This window comes from Canis aureus, chromosome 27 (genome assembly GCF_053574225.1).
Source record: "Canis aureus isolate CA01 chromosome 27, VMU_Caureus_v.1.0, whole genome shotgun sequence".
Taxonomy (NCBI): Eukaryota; Metazoa; Chordata; class Mammalia; order Carnivora; family Canidae; genus Canis; species Canis aureus.
This window is the reverse complement of record NC_135637.1, coordinates 47,732,885-47,753,556: the sequence shown is the minus strand read 5'-3', so window position 1 is coordinate 47,753,556 and position 20,672 is coordinate 47,732,885. Positions and strand designations below refer to the sequence as shown.

Sequence of the window (20,672 nt, the reverse complement as noted above, 5' to 3'; positions counted from 1 at the left end):
CGGTGGGGAGCGACGGCCCGTGTGGGGCCGCGTGTGGGGCCGCGAGTGGGGCCGTGGCCGCCCTGGGGAGGCCGCTTCCCGCTGCTGACGGCCGCGCCCGCCGGGTTCGCGCCGCACCTCCCCGCCAGGCGCCGGAGAGGGAAGCGCACGCACAGCCTGGGTCCCCGCAGCCGCCCTTGGTCCAGGCCCAGGTCAACGCCCTCCACCTGGGTGACGTGAGTGTGGGGCCGCGGGGCGGAGACTGCGGCCTGAGCTTGAGGGGCCGCGCCGGCAACCCCTTCGGGGCCTCTGATATTTATATATATATGCATATTCACATAGAGAGAGAGAGAGAGAGAGAGAGATTACAAACAGTGGGAGGCGCAAAGGGAGAAGCCGACGCCCCACTGAACTAGGAGACCGACATTGGGCTCCACCCCAGGAACCTGAGATCGTGATTTCGCTGAAGGTAGATGCTTCACCAACTGAGCCACTCGGGCACCCCTGCTTTGTACTTTATACATTTATTTGATTGAGAAAATCTTTTCAGAGGATTGGGATTTGAATTGTCAAGGAATTTTTGAAAATGAAAATAAGTTCAAATAATCAAAATTAAAAACTATTGGTCACAGCTAAAGAGAATGAGCTGGTGACAGGGCCAGGAGAGTAATTATGTAGAACGGGCTCAGACCTCAGGGTTCAAGTCCTCCCTCTGCCATCGGCTGGGTGCATGACTTTGGGCAAGTTTCCTGACTTCTCTGTAAAATAGAGAGATTTATTTTCCATCTGTAAAATAGAGATGATAATAGTATCCGTTTCATATGATGGTTGTGAGGATTAAGCGAAATATATATGTCATGTAGAGGAATGTTTGTCACAAAACATGTCCTATGTAAGCACTTGTCATGATTACTGCCATCTGAGAGGTTTGAGCGAAGCATAGCCATGCTAACAGTTGGAAATGGTTGGGAAATAGGAGAGCAAAGTGTGGAAGGACCAACAGTAAATGTTAATTACACACTTACTCTAGAATAGGTAGGTCTGAGGGGTTCACAAGCAAACATAAGCTGTAGTTCATCACACACGTGTGTGCACACAGTTTTTATTTAAAGATACAAAGGGAGGAGGGGCAAGATGGCGGAAGAGTAGGGTCCCCAAATCACCTGTCCCCACCAAATTACCTAGATAACCTTCAAATCATCCTGAAAATCTACGAATTCGGCCTGAGATTGAAAGAGAGACCAGCTGGAATGCTACAGTGAGAAGAGTTCCCGATTCTCTCAAGGTAGGAAGGAGGGAGAAAAAGAAATAAAGAAACAAAAGGCCTCCAAAGGGGAGGGGCCCCGCGAGGAGCCGGGGTAAGGCCGGGCCGAGTGCCCCCAGGACAGGAAAGCTCCGTCCGGGAGAAGCAGGAGCTGCACCAACCTTCCCTGGCGGAAGGGCACCCGCAGGGAGTAGGAGCAGGACCCCAGGAGGGCGGGGATGCCCTCGGGCTCCCTGGGACACTAACAAGACACCTGCGCGCCCAGGAGAGTGCCCCGAGCTCCGTAAGGGCTGCAGCGCGCACGGCGGGACCCGGAGCAGCTCGGAGGGGCTCGGGCGGCGGCTCCGCGGAGGGGGCTGCACGGCCGGGAGCGCGAATCCAACAGCGCAGACCGGGAGCACAGGGCACCGGACACAGCCCAGGATCCGGGCTCCCCCCAGGACAGGCAGAGGCCGGGAGGGCCCAGGATAGCAAGGATGCTCCTGCCCCGAGCTGAGCAGAGCAGCGGCCCCGCCCCCCAGAGCCTCCAGGCCCTGCAGACAGAGAGCACCGTAGTTACTGCGGGGGCTGAATCCAGGTTTCCAGAGCAGCCACTGTGGTTGTTCCTCCTGGGGCCTCACGGGGTAAACAACCCCCACTGAGTCCTGCACCAGGCAGGGGGCAGAGCAGCTCCCCCAAGTGCTAACACCTGAAAATCACAACAGGCCCCTCCCCCAGAAGACCAGCTAGAAGGACAAGTTCCAGGGGAAGTCAAGGGACTTAAAGTATACAGAATCAGAAGATACTCCCCCGTGGGTTTTTTGTTTGTTTGTTTGTTTGTTTGTTTGTTTGTTTTTTGATTTCTGATTGCTTCCCCACCCTTTTTTTTCCTTTCTTTTTTTTCTCTTTTTCTTCTCGTTTTTTTTTCCTTTTTTCTTTTTTCTTTTTCTCTTTTCTTTCCTTCTTTCTCTCTCTTTTTCTCCTTTTCCCAATATAACTTGTTTTTGGCCACTCTGCACTGAGCAAAATGACTAGAAGGAAAACCTCACCTCAAAAGAAAGAATCAGAAAAAGTCCTCTCTCCCACAGAGTTACAAAATCTGGATTACAATTCAATGTCAGAAAGCCAATTCAGAAGCACTATTATACAGCTACTGGTGGCTCTAGAAAAAAGCATAAAGGACTCAAGAGACTTCATGACTGCAGAATTTAGATCCAATCAGGCAGAAATTAAAAATCAACTGAATGAGATGCAATCCAAACTAGAAGGCCTAACGACGAGGGTTAACGAGGTGGAAGAACGAGTGAGTGACATAGAAGACAAGTTGATGGCAAAGAGGGAAACTGAGGAAAAAAGAGACAAACAATTAAAAGACCATGAGGATAGATTAAGGGAAATAAACGACAGCCTGAGGAAGAAAAACCTACGTTTAATTGGGGTTCCCGAGGGCGCCGAAAGGGACACAGGGCCAGAATATGTATTTGAAAAAATCATAGCTGAAAACTTTCCTAATCTGGGAAGGGAAACAGGCATTCAGATCCAGGAAATAGATCCCCCCCCCTAAAATCAATAAAAACCGTTCAACACCTCGACATTTAATATTGAAGCTTGCAAATTCCAAAGATAAAGAGAAGATCCTTAAAGCAGCAAGAGACAAGAAATCCCTGACTTTTATGGGGAGGAGTATTAGGGTAACAGCAGACCTCTCCACAGAGACCTGGCAGGCCAGAAAGGGCTGGCAGGATATATTCAGGGTCCTAAAGGAGAAGAACATGCAACCAAGAATACTTTATCCAGCAAGGCTTTCATTCAAAATGGAAGGAGAGATAAAGAGCTTCCAAGACAGGCAGCAACTGAAAGAATCTGTGACCTCCAAACCAGCTCTGCAAGAAATTTTAAGGGGGACTCTTAAAATTCCCCTTTAAGAAGAAGTTCAGTGGTACAATCCACAAAAAAAGGACTGAATAGATATCATGATGACACTAAATTCATATCTTTCAATAGTAACACTGAACGTGAACCGGCTTAATAACCCAATCCAAAGGCGCATGGTTTCAGACTGGATAAAAAAGCAGGACCCAACTATTTGCTGTCTACAAGAGACTCATTTTAGACAGAAGGACACCTACAGCCTGAAAATAAAAGGTTGGAGAACCATTTACCATTCAAATGGTCCTAAAAAGAAAGCAGGAGTAGCCATCCTCATATCAGATAAACTAAAATTTACCCGGAAGACTGTAGTGAGAGATGAAGAGGGACACTATATCATAGTAAAAGGATCTATCCAACAAGAGGACTTAACAGTCTTCAATATATATGCCACGAATGTGGGAGCTCCCAAATATTTTAATCAATTAATAACCAAAGTCAAGAAATACTTAGATAATAATACACTTATACTTGGTGACTTCAATGTAGCTCTTTCTATACTCGACAGGTCTTCTAAGCACAACATCTCCAAAAAACGATCCTACACCCAGCAGAAGAAGAGAGTTAATTAAGATTTGAGCAGAACTCAATGAAATCGAGACCAGAAGAACTGTGGAACAGATCAACAAAACCAGGAGTTGGTCTTTGAAAGAATTAATAAGATAGATAAACCATTAGCCAGCCTTATTAAAAAGAAGAGAGAGAAGACTCAAATTAATAAAATCATGAATGAGAAAGGAGAGATCACTACCAACACCAAGGAAATACAAACGGTTTTAAAAACATCTTATGAACAGCTATACGCCAATAAATTAGGCAATCTAGAAGAAATGGACGCATTCCTGTAAAGCCACAAACTACCAAAACTGGAACAGGAAGAAATAGAAAACCTGAACAGGCCAATAACCAGGGAGGAAATTGAAGCAGTCATCAAAAACCTCCCAAGACACAAAGTCCAGGGTCAGATGGCTTCCCAGGGGAATTCTATCAAACGTTTAAAGAAGAAACCATACCTATTCTACTAAACCTGTTTGGAAAGATAGAAAGAGATGGAGTACTTCCAAACTCGTTCTATGAGACCAGCATCACCTTAATTCCAAAACCAGACAAAGACCCCACCAAAAAGGAAATTACAGACCAATATCCCTGATGAACCTGGATGCAAACATTCTCAAGAAGATACTAGCCAATCGGATCCAACAGTACATTAAGACAATTATTCACCATGACCAAGTAGGATTTATCCCCGGGACACAAGGCTGGTTCAACACTCGTAAAACAATCAATGTGATTCATCATATCAGCAAGAGAAAAACCAAGAACCATATGATCCTCTCATTAGATGCAGAGAAAGCATTTGACAAAATACAGCATCCATTCCTGATCAAAACTATTTAGAGTGTAGGGATAGAGGGAACATTCCTCGACATCTTAAAAGCCATCTACGAAAAGCCCACAGCAAATATCATTCTCAATGGGGAAGCACTAGGAGCCTTTCCCCTACGATCAGGAACAAGACAGGGATGTCCACTCTCACCACTGCTATTCAACATAGTACTGGAAGTCCTAGTCTCAGCAATCAGACAACAAAAAGACATTAAAGGCATTCAAATTGGCAAGAAGAAGTCAAACTCTGCCTCTTCACCAATGACATGATACTCTACATATAAAACCCAAAAGACTCCACCCCAAGATTGCTAGAACTCATACAGCAATTTGGTAGCGTGGCAGGATACAAAATCAATGCCCAGAAATCAATGGCATTTCTATACACTAACAATGTGACTGAAAAAAGAGAAATTAAGGAGTCAATCCCATTTACAATTGCACCCAAAAGCATAAGATACCTAGGAATAAACCTAACCAAAGAGGTAAAGGACCTATACCCTAAAAACTATAGAAGACTTCTGAAAGAAATTGAGGAAGACACAAAGAGATGGAAAAATATTCCATGCTCATGGATTGGCAGAATTAATATTTTGAAAATGTCAGTGTTACCCGGGGCAATATACACGTTTCATGCAATCCCTATCAAATACCATGGACTTTCTTCAGAGAGTTAGAACAAATTATTTTAAGATTTGTGTGGAATCAGAAAAGACCCCGAATAGCCAGGGGAATTTTAAAAAAGAAAACCATATCTGGGGACATCAAAATCCCAGATTTCAGGTTGTACTACAAAGCTGTGGTCATCAAGACAGTGTGATACTGGCACAGAAACCGACACATAGATCAATGGAACAGAATAGAGAACCCAGAAGTGGACCCTGAATTTATGGTCAACTAATATTCGATCAAGGAGGAAAGACTATCCATTGGAAGAAAGACAGTCTCTTCAATAGATGGTGCTGGGAAAATTGGACATCCACATGCAGAAGAATGAAACTAGACCACTCTCTTGCACCATACACAAAGATAAACTCAAAATGGATGAAAGATCTAAATGTGAGATAAGATTCCATCAAAATCCTAGAGGAGAACACACGCAACACCCTTTTTGAACTCAGCTACAGTAACTTCTTGCAAGATACATCCACGAAGGCAAAAGAAACAAAAGCAAAAATGAACTATTGGGACTTCATCAAGATCAGAAGCTTTTGCACAGCAAAGGATACAGTCCACAAAACTAAAAGACAACCTACAGAATGGGAGAAGATTTTTGCAAATGACGTATCAGATAAAAGGCTAGTTTCCAAGATCTATAAAGAACTTCTTAAACTCAAACCAAAGAAACAACCAATCCAATCATGATATGGAAAAAGACAGGAACAGAAATCTCACAGAGGAAGACATAGACATGGCCAACAAGCACATGAGAAAATGTTCTGCATCACTTGCCATCAGGGAAAAACTAATCAAAACCACAATGAGATACCACCTCACACCAGTGAGAATGGGAAAATTAACAAGGCAGGAAACCACAAATGTTGGAGAGGATGCAGAGAAAAGGGAACCCTCTTGCACTGTTGGTGGGAATGGGAACTGGTGCAGCCACTCTGGAAAACTGTGTGGAGGTTCCTCAAAGAGTTAAGAATAGACCTGCCCTACGACCCAGCAATTGCACTGTTGGGGATTTACCCCAAAGATTCAGATGCAATGAAATGCCGGGACACCTGCACTCCGATGTTTCTAGCAGCAATGTCCACAATAGCCAAACTGTGGAAGGAGCCTCTGTGTCCAATGAAAGATGAATGGATAAGAAGATGTGGTTTATGTATACAATGGAATATTCCTCAGCCATTAGAAACGACAAATACCCACCATTTGTTTCAACCTGGATGGAACTGGAGGGTATTATGCTGAGTGAAGTGAGTCAATAGGAGAAGGACAAACAGTGTATGTTCTCATTCATTTGGGGAATATAAATAATAGTGAAAGGGAATATAAGGGAAGGGAGAAGAAATGTGTGGGAAATATCAGAGAGGGAGACGGAACATAAAGACTCCTAACTCTGGGAAATGAACTACTAGGGGTGGTGGAAGGGGACTAGGGCGGGGGGTAGGGGTGAATGGGTGATGGGCACTGAGGGGGGCACTTGACAGGATGAGCACTGGGTTTTATTCTGTATGTTGGTAAATTGAACACCAATAAAAAATAAATAAATAAATAAATAAATAAATAAATAAATAAATAAATAAATGTAACTTGCTAAATAATTTTTCTTTTTTCTTTAAAGATTTTATTTATTTCTTCATGAGACACACGCACGCACACACACACACACACACACAGAGGTAGAGACACAGGCAGAGAGAGAAGCAGGCTCCATGCAGGGAGCCTGTTGTGGGACTTGATCCCAGGACCCCGGGATCACACCCTGGGCTGATGACAGATGCTCATCCGCTGAGCCACCAAGGGGCCCTCTTGCTAAATAATTTCTAAGTATAAAATCAACTTCGTGAGCTAAATATTGTCCGAAAAGACACCTAAAGTGTGTATATTTAGGAAAACCTATGAGGACAATTAGTCCCTTCCTTGTGAGGAAAATTATCCCTTCTCAAACATTCGCTCTTATTTGATCTGATGGGTTTTAAAAAAAGTCCTTAAAAATGGATTTTCATCCAACTTCATTTCAATCACTTTCTTCAAGAATCTGGTTTTTGACATCAATAGAATCATAATTTTAAGTATATTTAGTTCTCAATTTTATATAATCAACCGCATTTCATCTACTGATGACTTAAGACATGTTTTCACATTTACATTTTTCTGACGTAATTTCCTCCTGAAGCAACATTGTCCAGGCTCCCAAAAGTGTCTACTTCTCCCTTTGGCCACCTTCCTTCTGTTAATACACAGCCTTATTTGTGTGTGTGTGTGTGTGTGTGTGTGTGTGTGTGTTCTCTCCCTCCTGGTGAATTTAAATGTGGAAATATCAAACAGTAAGTTGATTTCTTGTTGGCAGCTTAATAATAATATTTAGTGGGAAAAAGGTAAGGAAATTAATAAAAATGGGCTTGATTTCCCTGGCATTCAGTTCTTTGCAGCTTACCTTTGACCACTAATGACTGCATTTGTAGTGACCACTAATGGTCTTCATTTGTAGTGACTCTACATGTTACCCTGGAGAAACAAGCCATCATCACGTCTTTATCTTAATCAACAGGAGCTTTGCCTTCTCAGACTTTCTTCATTGCATGTAGAGACTGAGATTGCATCCACAGAAAATTGTGTTTGCTCCCTAAGTGACAGGATAATTACTCCACAGTGCTTTTGCTGTGTGCTGATGACAAGTCTGAGCAGGAGCTTGAGGACAGGGATGAGGAAGGACATGGCAAAGGGGGTCAGTGCCATAAGTATTGATTCATTACTCTCCCCAGCAAAATACTAGTCATTTCTGCCTGAGAAGAGGTCAAATATTATACTCAGGAGGGCTCGTAACCATGTGCGGGACCCCACAATGAGGTGAGGGCTAAAACAAGTCTTTTCTGAAGTGATCTTTTGACTGTGCAAGTCCTCCCAGGTGCTGGGGGAAGATCCAAGAGGGCAGGGCTGGGGTCAGTTAAAAGCCATCTGGGCATCCCTCTTCAGACTCACCAGCCTACTCTAAGACACGAAACAAGCTTGATTTTCAGTATCATTAAGTTTCACTTTTTCTGTAAATTGTGTTAGGTAAAACTGAAAGTGGGGAGAGGGACCAAGGGGGAGGAGGAGGGAGGAAGATTCCAAAGCAGACTGCACTGAGCATGGAGCCCATGTGCGTCTGGAACTCATGACCCCGAGATCAGTTGCTGAGCTGAAACCAAGAGTCAGATGCTCAACCAACAGAGCCACCCAGGCACCCCAGGTAAAACTCTGTCTTACCCAATTGTTTTTCTACACTGTGCCAAAAATTTATTCTGAGTGAAAATACTCTGAATTTAACCCCTCAGAGCAGCCAATGAGCTAATGTACATTTGCTCATGAGTTATGGCCAATGAGGAGCCTGTAGAGACCATGCATGTGTGCTACAGAAATTAACTGACTTGCCGGGCTAGCTCCTGTGAACCAGTCCAAGGGAGAAAAGTTCTTCCATCTGACTCCCTGACATGGTTTCAACTGTGATGTTTTGTGAACTAGAGAGTATAGTTTGGGTGTTAAAATATTATGTAATGAATCCAACAGATGATATGAAAATATGCACTCCAACACTTTCCATACACTGTGTAATGTGACTCAGGTTAAGCAGAGAAGGAGCATTTGTTTGGTGAGTGTGACCCAAATAAATCAGGGTAGAATTCACAAATTGGTTAATATATACCCTGCACTATTTCTTATGTGATTGGAAAGAAGTTCAGGGGTTCGATTTCAGTAAGAAATGCCATGTGCAAAGATGCACAAGACATATACTTCCAGTTTGGGTACATTGTAGATGCACTAATCTTCTATTTTTTAATAACCGATATTATTTAATGCTAGTGAATCCACTTACGTTTTAGAAACAGAATAGAACTCCATCATAATGTAGCTTACTTATATTTAGATTGGGTAATAATTATGATAATTACAAAAATTTACTGAGTCCTTAATATAGGCTACATCCTATCCTAAGTACCTTACATGTGTTAAGTTATATAATCCTTTCAACAATTCTATGGAGTAATTATTATTATTTTCTTCATTTATAAAAGGGGAAACACGTATGGAGAAATCAAGGACTTTTTTTTAAGGGATACACAGCTGGAAATTAGTAGAGTCCAGATAATCTGATTTTAATCTTTTTTTTTTTTATTTTAATCTTAACCACTAAGGTACACTGCCCCTGTGAGTATAATATGGCACTTGTAAGCATGGCACTTAAACAAAGTAAAACACATGGTAACTAAACAAAATAACACAAATGTAATATAGTACTTATGGTCAGTAAATCAAAAATTATTACATTTATAAAGAAGTACTATGGTTTGTCATAAATTGTGTTTATGTGGATGTCTCTAATATTTCTTAGGAGAGAAGTTGTTTCTGTTTCCACCAAAGTCAAAAAATTGCTAAAATATTATACTTAATTATGAGTTTTAAATCTATTGATCTTTAGTATCATTGTCCACTATGGAAGAGCTGTGGTCAGTTCCATATAAAAAAGGGTAGTTGGCAGTTTTTGTTCAGATTTTATTTATTTATTTATTTTAGAGAGAGGGTACACACCCACGTGCAGGCCATGCAGTGGAGAGGAGCAGGAGAGCATCTTATGCAGACTGTGCACTGAGCACAGAGCCCAATGTGGGGCCTTGATCTCATAACCCTGAGATCACAACTGAAACCAAGAGCAGGATGCTTAACCGACTGCTTCACCCAGGTGCCTCTTGGCATTAGTATTAGTCATTTCAAAAGTCATTAAAGGGTTGACTTGATCTGTCTGAATTTGTTATATGCCCTTGCTTTTGTTGCTATTGTGATTCAGTGTACCATGGTGACTGCATTATGCATTCTCTGTAAGTTTGGACAAATCCACAACCTTATGAAAGCTCAGTGTTCTCATCTGGGTGAGAATATTGGTTCATGGGGTGGTCAGGAGGGATAAATGAAATGTGTATAAAGTACTGCTATTATCACATTCTTACCCCTTAACTGGGATGCTTACTTGCCATATATGATTTCTTGGATAGCCCTTCATTAAACTTGTGACTAACTCATATTTGTGTATTTGCAATTCTTTGGTGCTTTCTTCGTTGACTGTCATACGACCATTCTACAAACAAAAGTGAAAATGTACTATGTTGCAGGCATTTGGGCAATGTCTTTGGAATAACACATTTCTGGTTGTCCTGTTAATTTTCCTAGGATTGGTTTTGCATTAAAGGATGATTCATTTTGAGTGGAGTATTCCAGTCTTCTGGATAAACTGTACTAAAACATGAGAACAGGGCATTCCTCTTTGCTCTGTACATACTCCAGCTAATGATGGTGGAGACATAATTGCCTTGTCCCCAAGTAACATCAAGGATAAATAAATGCTCATGAATGCTCTTTTCTGCTCTTATGACTCAAATACACAAGTATTTTTTTGTTCTATATTCCCATGAGACATATCTCTGGCTTATCTGATTTGGCTAGTTTTTTTTTAAGATTTTATGTATTTATTCATGAGAGACAGAGAGAGAGAGATAGAGGTAGAGATATAGGCAGAGGGAGAAGCAGGCTCCATGCAGGGAGCCCAATGTGGGACTCAATCCTGGGACTCCAGGATCATGCCCTGAGCTGATGGCAGATGCTTAACTGCTAAGCCACCCAGGTGTCCCTGATTTGGCTAGTTTTATACACTCCTCAGTTTCTTATCATTAGTCCTTTCCTTTCATATATGAATATCCAACATAACTTAATATAAAATTTTAGTGCAAACAGTGTACTCATAGGATAATATTTTTTTTGATGGATTGAAAGGGAGGGATATTAGCACCTGCATTTGGTACAATGAGCTTATTAAGAGTTTATGTGGAGTTATATTTCAGGTTACTATCCACTGTATTTTAAGATTTTACTTATTTATTTATTTGAAGAGAGAGAGCATAGCATGAGCAGGGGCAGAGGGAGATGGAGAGAGAGAATCTCAAGCAGACTGTGCTGAACAGAGCACAGAGTCTGACACTGGGCTCGGTCTCACAACCCTGAGGTCATGACCTGAGTGGAAGTCAAGAGTTGGGATGCTTAGCTGACTGAGCCACCCATCACCCCTGTGTAGTATATTTAATAGTAAGCTCTGTTTGTGAGGAAATGATTCTTTTGGAACAAGAAAATAAGCATTATTTGTTTACATCATCTCTAACAAAAGATTTGCCTGATAGCCCTTCATACTTCCCAGTAACACAAGCTGAACTGTGGAGAAACTGAGAATAAGTGTCTCTGGTCTGCATGATCCTGGTTGGTTAGCTATCTGGTTTCTGACTTACTGAAGGATGTCTCCGGGCTGAATTAATGGCCACACATCTCCTGGTGATCCAGTCATTTCACAGAAGCTGTTTTTCCCTTTACACTTTTTACCAGTAAGTACCTTCCTAGTTGTGGAGATGGATTCTCATGAAAAAAAATTGAGTGATCCAGCTTGAAAAGAGAGTAAACAAATACAAATTCTAGTTCAAGGGTAAGTTAACTAATGATAGACACAACAAATATTTGTTACATACATTGAATAAAAATGACATTAATAATTTGACATTTTTCAGGATCAAATGAACTCCTTTATTTTATTAGATATTTCAGGGATAAAGCTTAAGTGTAAATAATACCCTGCTATCCCTGCAGTTTAGGAGCAGTGCTGAAAAGACCAGAGGTCTTTCTTTCCCACAATGATAAAAATACAATAAAAAATAATAATCAGATACCACCTTCCATATGCTAAGCATGGCAGTGCTACAGAACAATGCATTAAGTAGCTATTCTGTGCATACTATTTTAAAAACCTATATCAAGTGCTTGAGTGATAAACATGCAAACTGCACACTAAGACAAAATTTGATTTTGAAAAAGAAGCAGGCAACCTCAACATTATAGGAAAATAGTTCCCTTTTTCTAGGAAGTTATAAAGAGGATACTTTGTGGCACACGGCTGTAAAAATTCTCTACCCTACTAGACCTCCTTCAACATTGACGTCCATTTTGCCAATAAAAAGAAAACCTAATGAGGTAGAAAATAATTAATCATAAACTCCATTAATATGAACCCAAAGTCTACACTTACTTTCTAAAAAATAAGCTAAGGGAGTGAAGAAAATATTAATGTAATATATAATGCAAATGTATCTTCCCATGTTTGGAGATTTAAGACATTAGAGTCTGTTACCTTAGGGAAATGGGAGACGGAATTTCAAAAGCTAGAGAATAAATTGACAACGTGGTAATTTTCTGAGGGTACTACTCAAGTGGCAGCAATTACTTTGAAAAGATTATTGTGAAATGTGTGGACCCTGGAGGGTACTTAGGACTAAGCCATCTGTGTATAGCCATACCACTTGTCATATATAAAGATGTTCCCTCCATCCAGGCTTTGAAGTGTTGACACTGCATTACTCATCCCTTCTGGTCTTTATAGCTCCACAATGGCACATGAGGTGAGGGGCATTTGGGGATTAGCCCACAGGGTACAACACCCCTTGAAAGGTAAAGAGAGGATCTCCAAAAACTTATTCACAAACATCACATTTTCTTGGAGCTGGCCAACTTTTAGGAACATTAGTCAACTCTCTACAAACTGTAGAGACTCTTATTTTACAGATTTAGAAAAAAACTGAAAATGGACATCATAGTTCTAGTGGTCTGAGGACACCACATATCAAGATATCAGAGTCTTGTAACACTTTCATACTTGAAATTATAGCCTAACTTATACTTTTGATTTTTTTCTATGGGCTAGAGATGACAAATCGAATAATATTAAAAACCACAAACATTAATTCTTATTTTCAGATGAGAAGTGGAGATCCTGTGATGTTAGGTAACTTCTGCAAACTGAGAAATTAGGAAATTCTGCTTTGAATCCAAATCTGTCTGACATGTAGACCCACATAGATTTTTTTTCAATGGAAGCTTTTAGATGAGGAGACATATTTGAAGACTGCTTAACAGTAGAAAGATCTAGACATGGTAAAATGACTTAGGTTTCAATTACAACAAGATATCTCCTGAGATTGCATTTTATCTTGTTCTATTTCCCCTAATTGATTTATTTCCAGTTATAAGTTATCCTCAAGAAACTGGCTCATGATCCTGTTGTTTTATATACTGGTTCATTATCCGAGTAAGCATAGTTTCCTCTAAACTAAATCCATGTGATCTATATTTTAATAAAGAGTGTAGACTCTATATTGTGCGGGAGTTCTGAGCCCTGAATCATGACAAATCAAAGAACACAAGTTATCTGAAACTTCTCTGGAATGATCCAGAGCTTCTTGCACCTCATTGTACTCATCAATCCCAGTCTTGGTTGCTATTGTTAGACAATACACTATATTTCCCTGGAACTGGCCTTCCATACTATTTGGGGGATTTTAAAGTCATGAATGATTCTACTAACATAGCTGACAAAGCTGGAAGCAATCAGATTCATATCCAAATGTACTAGACGAAGAATTTGAGATTGTAGAAGTCTACTAGCTCTGCTTGGATATATTGGTCACCATGTCCCAAGCCAGGATCATAAGGGCTTCTGACTGATTCAAGAGCAGGTTTTGCTGCTGTGTTGGAAGAGTTTGGTGCCAGCTGTCCGGTGATGACTTTGTTACTTGCGACAAAGTAAGGTCTAAGGCTTGTAGGATGATTAGAAATTTAGCATGTTCTTAAATTCTTGGTAATTCTGAGTCCCTGGTGATGGACTCAAGCTTAATTACATAGGAAAGATCTAATCTCCAATGTGTGGAGGGGTATGGTGGAGTGGAAAGCATCCAGTACAGCCTCCAGATTAAGCCAACCCTGACTGGAGTTCTGGCTGTGGAATTTGGAGACCATATGATCTTGGACCAGCCACTTGACCACTCCAAGACATTTTTCCAATCACAAATTTCTCACAATAATAAGAAATTCATTCATAGGGCTGTTGTGACCATCTAAGAAAAAAGTCGTATGAAGCTGTTCTATAAATTGAAAGGAATTGTTTAAAGGCTAGCTTCCTCAGAGCCTTTTTTGGAAAGGGACTAACAGTATAAATCCAATAAGAAATATATTAATGCCTATAGTTAGTTACTATTTTTTTTTCTTATAGATGATGCTGATAGAGTCAAGGTTAACTAAGAGGAAATCTCTCAACAGTTTGCAGTAGTAAGTGACATAGAAGGTAACTGTTAGATACAGATTAAGGAAAGTCCACAAATAATAATTTGTGTTTATTCTCAACATATTTAACAATAATTAAAGGTCATAGAAACCTAGAATTCCACACACATAAGTCCCATTTCTCTTCACAACCATGAGCAAAAATCCTCACATAATTCTTGCGGCAGACTTGTGGGTTAATATTAGGGAGTAGAAAATAATGTGATTTTGGTATCTTATGAAAATTTCATTTCTATTTAGTATTATAGTGCATGAGAACTGATGGATTTATTGTCAGAAGGTTTGGTGTGTGTGGTTGGGATTTTCCCTCAAAATATGGGATACATGACACTTATGTTCCCCTTCGAGCAGTCCAGAGCAGGAGAGGCATACAGGGCTGCTGCTAGGGTGAGACATACTTTGTTCTGGCAGCTGAAACGGCTTTCTATCTGAAAGATGTTTCCTTCCCACTGGGCAAGACATGTCCTACGTATCATGGTGTCAAAATGAGGATCCTAAGAAATCTGTGTTGAAGTTCTAGAAGTTGTCATTATTGTCAAGTCCTGGAAGCTATATGCGTTTCTACTATAAAGGTCAAATTGAAGCCAATACCCAAATTCCTCAGTAATTGGAAATGTTTATTAATAGAGAAACATCCAGACTTGACACTTAAGCAATTTCATTGGCTGCAAAATAAGATGAGTCTTTGCAGCCACCTTCATTACCTCTCATTTCTTCAAGCTACCCATTTCTTGTAAAATAACTGCAATTCCTGAGGTCTGTTGCTGGCATTGATGTTTCTGAAGCAGGTGTGTTGTTTTGCAAGGGCTGCCCGGGGAAGGAGCTGCTTTGCACATTGGTGACCTCATGTAGCATGCTCTAAGATAAGGAGTAAAAAAGGTGAGTTCATTCCTGCATAGTAGGATAACGGATGTGACATTTGAAAATAATTTTTGTTATGAAGTAGAAACTTATATAAGACTGTATGAATTATTAAAATGACAAGACGATTCCAATTCCAATTAGTAAATTCTATTATTTTAATGTCGCTAATTAAACTTAAAATATTTAGAAATTGTTACAAAGTATTGAACAATATTCAGCAGGAGGGCAGCCCTGGTGGCTCAGCAGTTTAGTGCCACCTTCAACCCAGGGCCTGATCCCGGAGACCTGGGATCGAGTCCCACGTCGGGCTCCCTGCATGGAGCCTGCTTCTCCCTCTCCTTGCCTGTGTCTCTGTCTGTCTCTCTCTCTCTGTGTCTCTCATGAATAAATAAATAAAATCTTAAAAAAAAAATAGCAGGAAAGCCGATTCGTAGTGATAATACCAACAGCTGACACACGTTGAACTCAAACTATAGGCCAGACTCTGTCCTGAGTGCTTCATTGGATTTATTTATAATTGTCATGTAAGATACATTGAGGCTTTGAGAAATCAGGTCATTTGCTTATGATTACTAATTCAGTAATACCTTTCTGGGACTCCTACTGGTCAACTTCCAGAGGCCACATTCACTGCGTTGCCGCCTTCCCATCATGTGCTTTCTGCTTGGGTCTTGGGTTTTCTAAGCAACATGATGTGTACGTAGAGCAGTATACAGCAAACGCTGCATTACGTTTGTAAATGTGGACGGGATCAGATGCCTTTTTCATAGGGATGATGCTATTTAAATACTGTTTCAAGGCTATCTTGCATTTCTTCTTCTACTGATTATCCCCCAAATCAGTGTGGTCAGAAGAAGGCTATGTTGGCAAAGAGAATATACAGTAGGGTTGTTCAGTTACAGGCTGCTCATCCAGCAAGGGCGTAAGTACATGCAAAGCACTGTGACAAAACCTGGGAAAGGTCTGGGAGATGTAAATGCTTAACCTCTGGTATTGTCCTTCCCTAGGTGGACACACCAGAAACCAGAGCTGAGTGCTGTTTTTGGCTTAGGCCTCTGCCTTCTGTCATGCTGGGCTTGCTGGTGGTACATCTGCACATGCTTTCTCTTCCTCAGGAGACTTCCTTCTGTGGCTCCCACTGACCAAGCCCTGAGCAGCAGTGACAGTTCTGTTCAAGCCCCAACTTCTTTACCAGCTCAGACTGGCTCTCTTCCTGTCTCAGTTCTTATTACCAGAAAAATGTGCTTTTGTGGCAGTTGACGTTCTTGTATCATTTTTGCCTGCTTAAGAAGAGAAAAACATGTGCTGCAAACTCGGGGACAACGTCACAGGCATTATCTTCATCTGTGTATCTTGGCAACAGACTTTATACACTCCCAGAAGGTAAAATGAAGACTCGTTGATTGGTGCATTTTTATAAATTTTGCTCATTTGTGTTTATTTAAAAAATTGACTCCTATAGCTTTTCCACTTTCCAGTGCCGTGTGATTTAGGCATAAGTTCTGTGACCTCTCAGGATCTAATTTAACAGGAAGATTGCAATAGAATGAAAAGCTGAGATATTTTGTATTAAGAAATGTCTTTTAATGGATACAATGTGAATCTTATATTCATCCAATTTTCTCTTGCTGAATGTGCTGTTAGTACATATTTCTGTTTTGGGATGACCCCTATTCCTTGTAATTTTACTACATAAACAGTTGATAGAATCCTGTTTATAAACCACCATTCTTCAGGAAGAATTGGTGCATTTTAAGTGAAGAGCTCTTATAGAGATCATCTTCACAAGGAAATTACTTCCCTCTTTTTAGTAGGAAATGTTAGAGACGTTATTTTGCCATGATTCTCCAGGCTCCATCTACATCAAGCATTTGAGTTGTTCATGTCTCAATATAAAGGAGGACTGTAACTTTTCAAGATACCCAAATCTGCTGAGCTGAAAAGTCTTGTTACTCATGACTCAATACTGATGAAGAAATGAAAAGCACTCAGATTTGTTTTGTGGTTGACAAAGCAGCTCCATTTTTTGTTAGTTTCCTGGGCGTCCCTTTTGCAAAGTGTCATCTATTCATGTACTAAGAGCTTCTCACGAGTCATGGGCTGTCATAGAATCTGGGCTACACAGTTCACATTCGAAAGGTCCCTGTCCCCACAGGACATGCATTTATTTAGTGGGACAGATGGACATTTAATGACAACGATAAAAATATCATGCTCCATGCTCTCTATGGCACAATTCTGAAATAAAAAACCCCAGAAGACCAAAACTTTTGCATAATTCATCTGGCTTCTCCTGGCCTAAGTCAACAAAAGGCCATCTATAATCTTTATTCCTCACAATTACAGTGAATAGTCATATCTTAGTTACAGAAATATTAATGCGCTTGATCTGGGGTTGCTGCCCCTGGTCCTGTGGGGCACACAATAAAAGTAGAATATATGCACTGTATTGCTTTTCTAAGGTAGAAAACGCCTGAATTCTCAAAGATATTTGGCTGTAAGGGTTTCAAGTAAGTGTCTGCCCTGTGTAATGTGGGCAGTGATAAATCTTATGAATAAAAATAAAGGAGGGAAAGTGACAGGAAGTGCCTGGAAGGGCTCTTTCCTTTCCTGAATTTAGTGCATTGGATCCTTGCTGCATTTACAGCTCTCCAGTGTCGTTAAAATAAGATTTATTTTTGTTGTGCATTTGTGTTCTGCAGGGCAATTTTGGGATACTGCACCCTGCTGCATCTTACCCCAAAGCAGGATCCCAATACACGCTTCTTTCAAAGTTCAGATGTAGAGAGGTTAAATATCCTCGAATCTAACCACTGGGCCCTCGCAGCTGTCTATCTAAGCACATAGCTGCCTTTTTCAGAACAGTACTCCCAGGACAGGCTTTATGACTTCATTTTCCTCGTGAGCATCTCCTACCACCACATCACTCTCAAAGCCTGTGGTGGCCTCTTGGCATGATCAGAGAAGTGGACGCACATCTTCTGGGCAATACTGCTAACTCAGGTTTTTTCCCTCTACTCATGATTGAAGAATGTCACCTTGAATTTTTTCATTATCACTTTATATTCATTAAGTATTTTTCTTAAGTTTATGTTGAAGATGCGTTTATTCTAAAATAATATTCTCTGTTAACACTTGAGTTGAAATATGTATGGGATATCAGCTATCTGACCTTGGCAATTTAAAGTCCCCCCAATTTTTTAAATCATCTTTAATTGAGAATGATAAATAAACTCACCTGTCAATAATACTCTGATGTTAACTACTGTTATTCTTATTTTTTCAATGATTTCCACCTTACTAGATTGTTTTGAGTATCAAATGTCCTGATGGGTATAAAAATTATTTGCATGAGCTGATTTTTATTCACTGTTACTTATGGTTCCTGTGGTTAGTAGAATGAATAGGCGACTTCTAGAAATATGCCAAAAGAAAACTAAATTAAGTATTATTGACTACATAAGATAAAATATCCACTTATCAATTTTAGGAAAGAATGGCTTAGAAGGAGCCACATGTGAAACACGTAAAGCTTAAAAGTAGGAAAAACGTCAGACTTGAAGTTAGGAAATGAAGGTTATTAGATCAGAAAAATTATCAAAATTAGTATGATATAAAATACAAAAAATGCACAAAATTTATAAGATTTTGCACATGCTCATACTTCTGCTTATGCAGAATTGTACAATTCTGTACAAAGTTACACAATTGTAACAAATAATCAGAAGGACAGGAAAGGGTTTTATTCGCTCTTACCTGCAAGAAACAGTCTAATAATAAAACTTTGAAATGGCATGTATGAAAGCATTTATATAAAAAATATTTTTTTAACAAGTGTCTGGAAAAATATCTGGTCTGATTGCTTTCTAGTTGCAATTTGCATTTTTGCCAAGTACATTTGTCATTTCAGATTTAAGTCAGTTATTCTAGATTGACTTTCTACCCAATTTAAAAGTATCCATTAGACAGGTTGATGATAAAATATTCAAAAGTGATCTTAACTGCTTGTTTTGAGTCATGATGATACCAATGTGTCCTCTTCCTTGCCTCTGGCAAGCCTGGAACTAGACATGGCTTCTAATACCCAGATGGCACGTTCTGAACAGTCTGGAAGCGAGGAGAAAGCTGGTGAGCTGGGGCAGTGTCTTCACAGCTGCTGCCAGGCCTCTCTGTGAACCGATGATTGTGGTGCAGCTTACAGAGGACAGTGTGAAGTGGGGACAGGACACTAGGCCCGGGGGTCGCTAACTCCCTGAGGAGGTCTGTGAAGTCTCCTGACCTCACCAGGCTTGGGCTCCTTTATGGGCTAAATCCAAGCTTTAAGATTTCTTCTAGTCCAGAATGTTTTACTTTTATAAAGCGTGTACCCAGGTGTGCAAAAGAAATATTCTTTTTCTGTCAATTGTTGCGAAGTGCCTCTTCTGCCAAGGCCAGACAGTATCTTTGATGTATGTGCTGGATTTTGTTTAGTGACATGTAAACCCGTCACTGACTGTCCCATCATTGTCACTCACTGTGGCTGGGCTGTCAGGTGGGCTCACCTGACCATCTGTGGGCGTCTGCCCGAGGTAGTGCGTGCCCAAGCTCCACAGTCTCCGGCCTGGTCCTCACAGTCACTCCTCCACAGTCCCTCCTGTCATGACCCAAGACAATGCCACACATCTTCTCTCTTTCTCCCACCCTCTTGCTCCTTCTTGGCCAACACCTCCAGCTTTCTTGGAGGTGTAAAAACTATAAGCTATTGCCTCATGAAGACAAACGGGAACGTCGTGTGTCGCCTGGGCCAGTCTCACCTCTCTGATGTCACAGCACGTGCAGAGGCCAGGGCAGCTCTTGAGGCCCCCCTGGGCCTGGCCAGCACCCCTGCCTGGGACGCCCCGAGAGAGGGCAGGGTGCAGCTCTTCCTGCCCAAACCGTCACCATCGATTTCCAGGCTACCTGTCCGGGCCTCCTCGTCCCCTCTCTCAGAAAGGGAGGAGAGTGGCCAGACCAAGATGAAATATTCTCCAATATCCATTAGCAGATCCAAACCTTGGGCCCATGATGAGAGAATGCTGGTAATTCAAAAGCCATGTTGTTCTCAAATGTATTAACGAGGGGATCAAAATCCTATCTTCCCAGTTAGTGCTGAGCATAACTCACATCATACTCTGTATATACCCAGTGAAGACAGTTTCCTGAAGGCAGGTGTGCACGTGCTGGGTGTTTGCTCCTCGCCACAAGGGTTGACCTTGGGTATAAACAGGGTACATGTGCCCACGTGCCAGTTCATACTCGAACATGTTTGTCATCACATATTTGTTACTATTTCATACTTCTGTCTTGATTTTTATGATAAGATACTTGTGATAAATGATTCCCTTCTTAAGGCTAACATGACATACAAGGGTAATAGAAAGAGTCTGAATTTTTAAAG

At 40.9% G+C, this 20,672-nt stretch overlaps 1 long non-coding RNA gene across 1 annotated transcript; it reads left to right on the top strand.

Moving 5' to 3' along the window:
• Positions 1–29: 29 nt before the first annotated feature.
• LOC144299424 (uncharacterized) lies at positions 30–18,526 on the top strand. Its single transcript, XR_013366165.1, has 3 exons — positions 30–215; positions 1,165–1,264; positions 16,264–18,526. It is a non-coding gene; the product is annotated as an uncharacterized LOC144299424 (long non-coding RNA).
• The last annotated feature ends 2,146 nt before the right edge of the window (positions 18,527–20,672 follow it).